The sequence below is a fragment of the Penaeus monodon genome, chromosome 26 (assembly GCF_015228065.2).
Source record: "Penaeus monodon isolate SGIC_2016 chromosome 26, NSTDA_Pmon_1, whole genome shotgun sequence".
NCBI classification, from domain to species: Eukaryota; Metazoa; Arthropoda; class Malacostraca; order Decapoda; family Penaeidae; genus Penaeus; species Penaeus monodon.
Window position 1 is genome coordinate 30,852,196 of NC_051411.1, and position 10,937 is coordinate 30,863,132.

At 48.0% G+C, this 10,937-nt stretch overlaps 1 long non-coding RNA gene across 1 annotated transcript; it reads right to left on the minus strand.

Annotated features, from left to right (window-relative positions):
• Positions 1-797: 797 nt before the first annotated feature.
• On the minus strand, positions 798-10,307 carry LOC119590078. The gene is made up of 2 exons (XR_005230239.1): positions 10,009-10,307; positions 798-1,004 (listed from the first exon to the last, which is right to left on the minus strand). It is a non-coding gene; the product is annotated as an uncharacterized LOC119590078 (long non-coding RNA).
• Positions 10,308-10,937: the final 630 nt, after the last annotated feature.

The following is a 10,937-nucleotide window of genomic DNA, read 5'->3' on the forward strand; positions in this document are numbered from 1 at the left end:
CATGGCAGAATATGTCTGTTTGTGTCTCTCAGTCTCTCTTACACTCACACTCACACTTACACGTATACACACCCGCACGCATGTATATGTATACGCATTCATGAACGGACACAGAATCTCTCTCTCTCTCTCTCTCTCTCTCTTCCGCGCGCGCACACACACACGCACACGCACACACACACACACACACACAAACGGCAATATGAATATGGCAATAACAACAATACTAACGAAAAAAAAGAACAATAACAAAGCCAATTAGTAATAGCAATATCGTAATGGTATTAGTATAATCAATAATAGCAATACAATTAGTGCTCGTGAAGAGAATGATTGATGATGAAGAGGATGACTAAAGATGACTGATAATGGTGGTGGTAATAAAAAAAAAATAATAACAACAATAACAACAAAAAACAGAACATTAAAACCAAACTTGGCATCCCCAAACACCCTAGACCGCAGTGGCACTCACCTGCTGTAGAGACTGGCCCTGTAGTTTGGCACCCTGATGGGCCGGTAGAACACGAAGCGGGTATCCTTGACCGCCATCTTTTACTCGGGCGTGGTCGTCGTGGTCGTCAGCCTCTGCTTGACCGCATACATCCAACAACGACAACAACAAATAACCACAACATCCCTTGCGGCACTCTTGATCTGTATCACTTTTAATGCCTTGATATACACACTCGTGGCACTCTCATCAAGAACTGAGAAATATCCAAAAGCAAGGACGCGACACAAATAATTTTTTTCTCTTTCTTTTTTTTTGCAATAATTCGACTTATTTTCAGAGACAATAATTAATAACGCAATGGTCAAAATTCATCCCTCGTTTCCTCTAACTCAATTTTTTCTTCTAAATGTTCACTCTCATCTCTACCATTGCTTTATTCAATTTCAATTTTCAATTTTCTATCACATTATAAAATCATGTGCCTATTAAACCATACACCAAACCGCGCATGATTGAGCTGGCTGCTGTCAAATGTTATTTTTATAATCTGAAAGGCCGTTCAAAGAAATATTAGTTGTATTGCTCTAGCACGAAGATGCTGATGACAAAATACGCAGACGATAAAAGATTGCTCGTTGCAATGAAATGCCAATGACTGTGGAAGTTACACATATATATAGTATATATAATATTAGTTTAGTATGATATGATATGCGTGATTATATCTATATTTGATTATATTGTGTGTGTGTGTGTGTGTGTGTGTGTGTGTGTGTGTGTGTGTGTGTGGTGTGTGTGTGTGTGTGTGTGTGTGTGTGTGTGTGTGTGTGTGGTGTGGTGTGTGTGTGTGTGTGTGTGTGTGTGTGTGTGCGCGCGCACGCGCGTGCAGAGAATAAAATACAAGAGCACGTGACCGGCGATCATTCGAATGCCAATGTAGCAACTAAAATAATACTCTTGTTAAGATCACACGGATTGACGCCTTTGCGCCTTTAAGAGGACAGCTGACATCATGAGATGACAACACCGGTCCGGCGCACCAGGGAGCCTTTCCTTCACGTTTTCTCTCTTTCTAGAGTCGTCGCGACGCAGTACTCCGATGGTATACGAGTAGTGGTTGGTTTACTTGCAGAACCTGGGCTACTTAGCTCAGGTACTGCAGCGTTGGTTTACAAAACAATATCCTTATTCACCATAACGACTTCAGAATTCGGCCAGATCCCACCAATTCGTAAAAAATATACGTATCTCCCATCCGACAGAGCGACATTAAGCGATCGTGTTTATCTTAATACTAGTCAAAACAATAATAAATAACAACTAAAACAATAACAGCAACAACACCAACAGCAGCAGACAACAACAAAGAGAACAATAACAGTAACAATAACACTTCTAGCAAAAAGGGGGACACCAATGCAACCCAAGTCCCTAACTTTAACGCATGCCGAGACTCTGTCGGCTCTCGGGTTCAATGCGCAGACACAGCGGCTCCTCCTGAGCTCATCCTTATCCTGGGGCAATGCTGCTTATATGCTGTCTCGGGGAGGACGTCGGGGGATGAGGGAGAGGACGAAGGAGGGATGAGGGAGAGGAGGTAGGAGAGGTGAGGGAGAGGAGGTAGGAGAGGTGAGGATAAGTAGGAGGTAGGAGTAGGAGTGTGGAGGTGGAGAGGTGTGTGGTGTAGGGAGAGTAGGAGGTGTGTGGGAGAGGAGGTAGGAGAGGGTGGAGGAAGAGGACGAGAGAGGACGAGCGAGTATGCGATAGGGAGAGGTAGAGAGGATACCTGAAGAAGGATGGAGATTTGGAAGAGGAGGACTAGAGAGGACAAACGGTCGGGACGAGGGAGTAGTTCAGAGGTGGGGAGAGAGTACGAGAGGTAGCGGAGAGGAGGTATGCGAGAAGTGGGACGAGGCTCAGGAGAGGGGATTGAGGGAATAGTAGTACCAAGATGTGAGGAAGGGAGTAGGAGAGTGAAGGGAGAAGACGAAGAGAGGATGATGGCATCGAAGAATATGAGTAACTAAGATACAGAAAGGAGAAAAAAGAGAAAATAACAGAAATCAGCAAAAGGGAATGAAGAACGAGGAGAGTCGTTCGGTCAAGGCAAGAGGTCCTCGCAGGGCAGTAGCGTTCGGAGGATGGGGTGAGGGAGGACGAAGGAGGTAGGAGGGAGAAGTGACGAAGGTAGGATGAGGGAGAGGAGTAGGAGAGGTAGGGAAGGAGTGGAGAGGTGAGGAGGGATGGAGAGGTGAGAGAGGAGTGAGAGGTAGGAGGATGAGATGTGGAGAGAGTATAAGAGTGAGGAGAGGATGAGTGAGGGAGATAGTAGGAGATGTGTGAATTGGGGGGCGATACATAGAGAGGCTTTAGAGTGTAGGGAGGAGTAGGAAAGTGATGGGTAGATAGGGGAGAGACGAAGACGGATGAGGACGAGGGTTGCGAACAAAGAGATCGCGTGTTCGATTTGAACAAGTGGGCCGTCCTTAGCGAAGAGTTAATCTCTTGAGACGCAAGGGGTATGAGGATACGAAGAAGGAGTGAGAGGGACAGGAGGAAGAAGAAGGAGAGAAGAAAATAAATAAATAAAGAAAGAGAGAATGATGACGGGAGGATTAGCGAAGATGTCCCCCACAGTGTGTATGTGTGATACACACGTGCTTTATCTGTTGGATCGTTTTACAAATATTCCTCCAAGCGGGAGCGTCCATTTGCAGAGTTCATTCCTTCTTCGCTTTCTCTTTCTCTCTCTAATTCCCCTGTTTCCTCTCTTCCTTTTCCTTCTATATCTTCTTCTTATCCACCTCTATATCTTGCTTTTCAGCGGCGTTTGGCCCGAGATCCATTTTTTTCTCCCTCCATACTACCTCCCTCGTTCTTTCTTTCCCTGCTTCCCTCCCGTTCGTCCTCTCACTCTCCTTGCCACGTTCATATAAAATCAGAAAAAAAAACACGATAAAGAACTGGGGGGGGAAAGGAAATTGGAAATAGGAAAACTTACGACTATTTCCCTTCGTTTTTGGGGAGTGATTTACTGCTGAACAGCAATTGTAATGTTCTGCAAAGACTGGTTAACTGCAGCCATAAAACTGAAAAAGTTCGTGTGGAGTTTTGAACGCGAGACAAACGGCTCTCTCTCTCACTCTCACTCACTCTCTCTCTCTCTCTCTCTCTCTCTCTCTCTCTCTCTCTCTCTCTCTCTCTCTCTCTCTCTCTCTCTCTCTCTCTCTCTCTCTCTCTCTCTCTCACCTGTCCGAGAACACGAACGCCCCCCCCCCCACGACATGACAACAACAAAACAATCGGCCACGGGGTGGGCGTGGCGGGCGCCCCTCAGCAACAGTATTCGGAAAGAGCAGTGGGCTAGCAAGTTGTGGATGGGACAGAAGCGTAGTAGTAGTAGTAGTAGTACTAGTAATTGTTGTATTAGTAGAAGTAGCAGTGTAACAGTAATTGTTGTAGCAGTGTAGTGGTAGTAGTAATTGTTGTAGTAGTTGTAGTTATGTTTGTAGTAGTAGTGATTGCTGTAGTGATAGCTGAGAAATAAGTGTAGCAATACGAGTACATGTAGTGATTCTTGTAATAATAGTTGTAGTGGTGACAGTAATGGTTGTATAGTAAGAATAACAGTAACAGTAAAAGTAGCAATAGTAGCAGGAATAGTAGTAGGACAAAGAGGATTAGCAACAGCAATTACATTAGCATCCACAGAGTAAGAACGAAGGACAATCGTAGCAGCCGCAGCGTAGCAACAGATGAGGAAACGGAAAAGGGAAGATAAGTAGGAAAGGAGGATAAGGAAGCTAACAAAGGCAGGGCGAGATAGATACCGATAACCAAGCCAGGATATGCTCTTTCCGGATGTGTTTCCTAAATCACACCACCTGTCTAGCTACTTTTATACTGTGGGTGCGTACGTGCGTGCGTGTGTATGCGGAGGGAGGGAAGAAGGGAGGGAGGGAGGGAGAGAGGGAGGGAGTGTGTGTAAATAACAGAGAGGGGAGAGGGTAAGTGGAAAGGAGAATGAGAGAGAGAGAGAGAGAGAGAGAGAGAGAGAGAGAGAGAGAGAGAGAGAGAGAGAGAGAGAGAGAGAGAGAGAGAGAGAGAGAGAGAGAGATACTGTACAACATAAATACTACACGAAGTGGTGAAGCGAAAACGATTAAAAAATAAATACCTCACGCCCCCCCCATCCCTACCCCGCCGACGATCGGGCGTGCGGGCGAGAAACCACGTCCTTCACTGCTACAGTTCGTAGCCTCCCTCCTCACCTCTCCCTCCATCCCCGCTACATATACACACACCGCCCACGCCACCTCCATCTCTTCAACTCCCTGCCCCTGCCACCCACACCCACACTCACACCCCCACACACACACACACACACACACACACACACACACACACCACCTACGCCCGTCTCCCTGCCCCTGCCCCTGCCCCGCCCTTCTCCCGCTTCTCCCTCCCCACCTACAGCTACGTGACTCTGCCCCCACAATCGCCCACTCAGGCCTGTCACCCCTACAACCCCGTCCAAGTACCCCCCTCCCCTCCCACTCCACGCCCATGCACCTGTGGCGGCGTCTGGCAACGCCCGCGACCTCCACCTTCACCTCCGAGGGGTCACCGAGGCACAAGGGGAACACCGCAACCTTGTTTTGTCTCCCCTCTCCCCTCCCTCCTTTCTCTTCCCCTCACCCCTCCCTCCAACGCCAATCGCTCCCCTCGCCTCGTCTCCCTTACGCTCCTGACTACGACTTCACAACAGGGTTTAGGGAGGGGAGAGGGGGTAAGAAGGGGAAGGGAGGGGAGAGGAGGAAGGGAGGGGAGAAGGGGAAGGGAGAGGTGAAGGGGAAGAGAAGGCGGAGGGAGGGGAGAGAGGAAGACGGGAGGGGACGAAGAGAAAAAGAAAAGAAGATCGAGAAGGAGGAGGAGGAAAGGCAGAGGGGGGGGGGAGGTGCGGAAGGAGGAGAGGAGAAAGGGAAAGCGAGAAACCCCACAATTTTCCCTCCATCCCCTCCCCCTTATTTTCTTCCCCCTCACCCACAAAACGACGAGGGCGAGAAACTCGCAAACCCCTTTCTTCCCCTCCCATTCCCTTCTCCCCCTTTCATCACCACCAAACCACACACTCGCGAGCAACACCGAGCACCCTTGTCTTCAAATTTGCTCACTCACTCAATTTCAATCTCTCTCTCTCTCTCACTCTCTCTCTCTCTCTCTCTCTCTCTCTCTCTCACTCACTCACACTCACACACACACACAAATATATATACGTTTAAGAATATATATAATATAGACAGATAGATAAATCGGCAGACAGATCATTTCCATGTTCTCTCTATCCATTGCACCTCGCATTCTCCTTCCCTCCCTCTCCCCCTCTTTCTCTCCCCCTCCTCCCCGCTGCCATGAGACAGTCCAGATGCTTGCGCGACACCTCAGCAAGAGTTAGCTTTGAACGCTGCATTTTCCTAATTGTTTTTTTTTCTGGGAAAAGGAAAGGAAGAGGAGGGAAAAAAGAAAAATAGTGAGAAATGATTTAGGGGGAAATCAAAGAAGGTGAAGGAAGTGAAAACACGAGGAGGGAGGGAGGGAGGGAAGGAGGAAGAAAGGGAGGGAGAGACGGAGGGAGAAAGAGAGGGAGGGAAGGAGGGAGATGGAGGAGAGAGAGAGAAGAGAGAAGAGAGAAGAGAGAAGAGAGAAGAGAGAGAGAAATTACGAGAAAAAAAGAGATACATGAACAGACAGAAGAACCAAAGAAAGAAAAGCAGGTAACGCGAAAGCCCTCAAAAATCAACAAACTTCCAAACAAAACAAAACAAAGCAAAACTGAAACCAACCGACAGACAAAACGCACTGAACAAAAAGGACGAAATAAAAAGCACAAGAAGCGCGTCGCGTGTGGTGTTACCCAACAAGATGACCCGCACGTTCTTCCAAGGAGACAAATCCCAGCGGTGACTCGACGCCAGCCTCGACCCCTTCCCCTTTCCCCTCCCTCCTTCCCCTTTCCCCCTTCCCCCTTTCCCCTCCCTCCTTCCCCTTCCCCTTTCCCCTTCCCCCATCCCCACCACAAGCTTGCACCCTCCCCTCCACTCCCCAACACCCTCATGACCCCACGTAATCCCCCTTCTTTCTCCCCTCTCTCACCCCTTGCTTCTTAGCTACTTCTTTTATATGACTTTTTCATTGTTTAACTTTTTTATTCTGATCTTAATCTTATTCATTTTAATCTTATTTTTTTTACTTTTTGCTGTCTTTTTTCGAGGTATATTTCTCGCCCTTACTTCTTAGTGTTTATATATATTCTTTCCCTTCTACTTCTTCCTCGTTACGTCACTTACCTTCAGTTTTTCTCCTCTCTCTCTCTCTCTCTCTCTCTCCTCCTCCCTCTCCTTCTCCTCTTCCCTCTCCTTCTCTTCTCCTCCACATTCCCCTTCTCTCTCTCCTTCTCATTCTCCTTCTCTCTCTCTCCTCCTCGCTCCTTCTCCCTCCCTCTCTCACCCCCTCTCGTTCACGCTGGTCGTTTTTCCCATCCCTCCCATCCATATTTCCCCTCATCTTTTTTCCTCTATTACTCATCTCTATTCCTATCCACGCACCTGTCCTTTGCCATTCCCACCCTGATCCACCCATTTCCCGCTGTTTTTCTGTCCTTTCCTAATCCACGTACTGCCCTTTATCCTCTGGTTGCCAATCCACACTTCAACCTTTTACTTCATATCCATTACACATTTTAAAGTAAGTTACCAACTACATAACACTTTGTTTCTCTTTCTCCATCGTACATATTCAACTTCTTATTTTCCTTTAATTTTAAGTAGGAGTAGGAGGAGGAGGAGGAGGAGGAAGGAGGAGGAGGAGGAGAATGAGAAGAAGAAGAAGAAGAAGAAGAAGAAGAAGAAGAAGAAGAAGAGAAGAAAAGAAGGAGGAGGAGGAGGAGGAAAAGGAGGAAAAGGAGGACAAGGTGGAGAAGGAGGAGGAAAAGGGGAAGGGGAAGGGGGGGGGGAGGAGGAGGAGGAGGAAAAGGAGGAGGAGGAGGAAAAGGAGGAGGAGGAAAAGGAGGAGGAGGAGGGGGGAGGTGGAAAAGAAAGAGAAGGAGGAAAGGTAGAAAGATAAGGAGGAGGAGGAGGAGGAGGAGGAGGAGGAGGAGGAATAGTTTGAGAAAGGAGAGAAAAAGAAGAGGAGGAGAATGAGAACACGCAGAAATTAAAGACGAACGAGAGGAGAGCAATAGAAACCGGAGGAGAGGAGGAGGAGGAGGTTAAGAAAAAGGAGAAGAAGGAAGCTCGGGGACCCTGTTATTGCAATTTGTTCGAGTGCGTAAAAACGTGCATTTCGTCTTGATGACTTACTCTGCGAAGTTAATAGGAAGACGATAAGGGAGCGAAGAGAGGGAAGAAAGGAGGAGGAAGAAAAGGAAGAGGAAGAAAGGGAAGATGAAGAAAGGGAAGAGGAAGAGAAGAAGAGGAGAGTAGGAGGAGGGTAAGGGGGATTAGAAGGAGGTGATGAAGGTGCTAGGTGAAGGAGACGGATGAGAAGAAAGGGTGATGAGGGTGATAAAGAAGGGAGGATAAGGAGGGATGGGGGTAGTAATAGGAGGAAACAAGTGAAAAGACCAAATAAAAAAAGATCAATAGAAAATGAGAATACGAGAAGGGAAAAAATCGGGGAAATGAAAAACAGATGATAAAGAAGACAAAGACAAGGATAAAAAAGAAACAAAAAGACGACCAAGAAAAAAGGAGAGGAAGAAAGAAGAGTGAAGAAAGAAAGAAAGAAAACCAAGTCAAAGTCAAAGATATTTAGCGAAAAGCCTCAGACAAAGCCCCCCCCCCCCCCACACACACACACACACCCGACGCACGAACACCACCTGTCGGACGTACAGATAAATTAAGTGCTGGGACCGTCTCGCAACGTGCGATATCTCCAGCCAAACAAAGAACCCCGTTTGCTAACTCTATCTCCCGCCCCCTGAAAACAAAATGAAAAATAAAGACGAAACTAAAAACAAAAATGAAAATACAAATAAGAGTATTCGATGGCGATGATGCACAGGAAGGAGGGGTGGGGGTGGGGGGAACAGACCGGGAGCTTAGGTTGCAAATTATCAGCTGGCGATTGCTTTCAGCAGATGTACACACAGTCACACGGAGGGGTTAGCGAAGGGAAGAGAAAGAAAGAGAGAGGGGAAGAGGGAGGGAGGGGATTAAACGAAGGAGGGAGGGAGGGAGGGAAGATAGCAGAGGCAGGGTGAGTAGGAAATGGGGTGAGAAAATGAGGGAGCGAGGGAGGGGGGCAGATTTTAACTCGATTTACATTTCAAAAGGATAAAGCAACACGAGAAGAGTGAGTGAGTTAGAGGGAGGAGAGAGGGAAGGAGGGAGGGAGGGAAGGGAGGAAGAGAGAGGGAGAGAGAGAGAGAGAGGGAGAGAGAGAGAGAGAGAGAGAGGAGAGAGAGAGAGAGAGAGAGAGAGAGGAGAGAGAGGGAAAAAAAGAGAGATAGAGAGGGGAGGGAGAGAGAGAGGGAGAGAGAGAAAGAGGGAGAGAGAGAGGAGAAGAGAGAAAGAAGAGAGAGAGAGAGAGAGAGAGAGAGAGAGAGAGAGAAGAGAAGAGAGAGAGAGAGAGATGAGAGAAGAGAGAGAGAGAAGGAGAGAGAGAGAGAGAGAGAGAGAGAGAGAAAGAGAGATAGAAAGAGAGATAGAAAGAGAGAGAGAGAGAGAGAGAGAGAGAGAGAGAGAGAGAGAGAGAGAGAGAGAGAGAGAGCGGAGTGATTAAGAGGAAGAGAGTGACGTTGTCTTTAAATTTCCCCGGACTTATTCCACATCATTACGATCATTAAATCCTCCAGCTTGTAATGACGCTTATTCACCTCCATCCCGAGAAATTCACGGTCTCCAAAAAACTATACTTTCCCAAATCACAGCCAAGTTGCATCTCTCCCTCGACATTTCCTTCCCGTCTGATCTAAAACCACCTTTCCTTAGATTTTTTCCCCTCCTTCCCGTTTCTCACAGAGCAGCGCGGGTGACGAGAACCTGATTCAACTGCCAGCTCCAGCTCCTGCTCCAGCTCTCCCTTGAGGTCGCAACTTCCTTCTCGATGATGGAACAGAGGTCGCCTTATATCTAATAAATTACGAGCTGAACAAAGCGAAAGCATATTACAAAATGCAAGGGGAGGACAAATGGAGACAAACACAGGGGGAATTTCTATAGACGATGCACACACCAAAGCAGAGTCATTAAATATTTCTCATTGTCTGTACGAAGTCTAACGTTACAGTCCATACGTACAGATCAAGAAACCATAAACTGTACGACAAGGAACTTATTCACAGAACGTTTCAATTGGCAGCATCAAACAGCATCAACCGCACGTAAGCTTAACATAACACAATCCTCGCGCCACCTCTGCTGACACAAGGGTGTCGCAAAGCACAGGGTCAGCGGCGGAGTCGGGTCTTCGCGTTCCACCGAAGGCGCGCTTCTGCCGACCGCGCCCGACACAACCTCCGAAGGGGAGCGAGGAGAGCGAGCGCGTACCGAGGCGACGTAGAGGGGCGCGGGCGTGAGCGACAAGCGGGCGGGTGGCCGGGCGAACAGGTCGCTGAAGACTGAGTGACGAGGGTCGGGAGAGCGGCAGCGAACGCGCTCGGCTGCAGCGGATATCCTCGGGCTTCAGGCGCGGGAGTCCACGTGACGCCCAAGGTGGATAACGAGCCCAACCGAGGACGACGCGAGCGTGTTGAGTCCCCTGACTCCGGCATGAAACCTGTCGCCCTGTCGTATGACTCACCTCCTCATGCAGAGGCTGAAACTGAGGGCCGCATGACAGAGACGAGCAAGACAGCATCCCCACAGCTAAGCACGGCCTCGCAGCACCCAACCCCACCCAACCCGCCCGCCAACCCCGGCCAACGCCATCCCAATGCCGCGGGGGGAGAGGATCGCCGTCGACCCCACTCCCCTCCCGATATAAATAGGTCCTCGATCATCCACGACATAAAGTTATACTGCCCTTTGTACACTTGTGAACGCTATCCTGCCCCGCCGTGGTCTCTACGCTCTGAACTAAACAAACACACAGTATCGATTATCGGTATTCAAGTATATAAATACACCAATAAATAAACAGGCAAATTAATAACGACACTGATAATAGCAAACTGCGTGTACTAAGTCATGAAGGGGCATTGCCAAAGTGCGATAAGAAGGGAGGAGAGGGATGAAATTCTCCCTTATTAGGCCGGAAGTAGCTCTGCCTGATCGGAAAATGCGCAGACTGAACGAGCGCGATAAGGAAAATAAGCCGACTTGACAACTACCGTGTTTATAAACACATTAACCAAAAGGTTTAAAAGAAAAGTCGTAGAAGAAAATAATTCATAGTCGCAAATGAAGAGACAAATAACAAATACCAGAACGAGAACAAAACACTCGAAAACTCAAAGCATCTTACACGAGTCCCACAC